Raw genomic sequence first — 1,583 nt, 5'->3', positions numbered from 1 at the left:
AAATAACTTGTTAAAATTCCCCAATTTGAGGAAGGACATGGATTTACATATGTAAGAGATTCAATAAACTCCAGTTAGGAAAATCTCAAAAAATTACAAAGAATAGGTTAAAATCCAATGTCTAGAGCCACCCAATTTCTGGTTCTCAATACAGCAATGCTTATAAATGAATGCATTTTCTTACAATTTTACTCAGGAAGGGTTTACATTGATTTTCAATTATTTCCAATTTTTGACTTTTAGAACAACCATCTTCAGATAAGTTTTGAATAATATTTTATAATTTTGCTTTATTTACCTTCAATATCTACCATTACCCTCTATGTATCTATGTATCTGTATTAATTATGTATGATCGTATAAAGTTAACATTTATCCTATTATTTAACATTTACATGTGTTTTAGTCAGCTTTTCACCACTGTGACTCAAATGACCCAACCAGACCAATTGTATAGGAATAAAATGTTATTTGAGGGCTTATGGTTTCAGAGGTCTTAGTCCACAGAAGGCCAGTTCCATTCCTCAGAGCTCAAAGTGAGGTAGAATATTATGGTGTAAGAGTTTGGCAGAGGGAACCAACTCTCATGGTAATCAGAAAGCAGAGGGAGTGTCTTCACATGCCACATAAAAATATATACCCCAGAACCATGTCCCCAATTAGCCACTTTTTCCTGCCACACCCCACCTGCCTCCAATTACCACTCAATTAAGCATATCACTGATTAATTAACTGATTAGATTAAGTCTATAGCTCAATCATTTCTCCTCCAAACCTTGCATTGTCTCACACATGAGCTTTTGTTCCTGTTTCTAAATAAAATACAGTAAAATACAAACCATAATAACATGCTTTATCCATATCTCTCATTTTCTCTTTTGCTTTTTTGCTTGAATATCTTACAAAATGTCTTGTTTCATATCTTTGTGAGTTGTGTGCAACAATAGGAAATTTATAGACAAAATAATGATAGGTTTATAGTTTTGTGTTAGTATAATGTATAGTAGATTAAATTATCAATAGTCAATTTGCTGTTTTAAGAAAATCTCTGTTAAATTGTAAGGTTGTTACCTATAGGTCAAAAACCATTGAAAATGTTTATTGGGAAGACTATATTATTAAAGAAAGATGGGTGGATGTTCACTTTGGCAGCACATATATTAAATTTTCAACAACACAGAGAAGTTTAATATAGCCCTTGTGAAAGGATAGCATATAAATTCATAAAATGTTTCATATTTTTTTAAGAAATCAAATGGCAGGAAATGATCATTTTTATAAAAACACTAAATATCAATGGTGTCAACTCTCCCATTAAAAGATAGACAGACAGATTGGGTTAAAACTGGTCTCAATCATATTTTGTTCATAAGATATATGTCTTATAGGAAAAGACAGCCACAGGTTGAAATTGAAAGGGTGGAAAAAGATATGCCATGAAAAGGAGAATCAAAGTAAGCAAGAGTAACTACTCTCTTGTCCAAAAAAGCAGACATCAAGCCAAAATTAATCAGAAGAGAGTCAAGAAAAGTCACTTTACATTGGTAAAGGGAACTATCCAATGATGCCATATAACAATTTTA

The 1,583-nt window shown here is 31.8% G+C and overlaps 1 non-coding gene across 1 annotated transcript; it reads left to right on the top strand.

Moving 5' to 3' along the window:
* Nucleotides 1-1,138: 1,138 nt before the first annotated feature.
* LOC144255189 (U6 spliceosomal RNA) lies at nt 1,139-1,243 on the top strand. Its single transcript, XR_013343680.1, has one exon. It is a non-coding gene; the product is annotated as a U6 spliceosomal RNA (small nuclear RNA).
* Nucleotides 1,244-1,583: the final 340 nt, after the last annotated feature.

Source organism: Urocitellus parryii, chromosome 5 (assembly GCF_045843805.1).
Source record: "Urocitellus parryii isolate mUroPar1 chromosome 5, mUroPar1.hap1, whole genome shotgun sequence".
Taxonomy (NCBI): Eukaryota; Metazoa; Chordata; class Mammalia; order Rodentia; family Sciuridae; genus Urocitellus; species Urocitellus parryii.
Note: the sequence above shows the minus strand (reverse complement) of the source record. Positions and strands in the feature narration are given on the sequence as shown.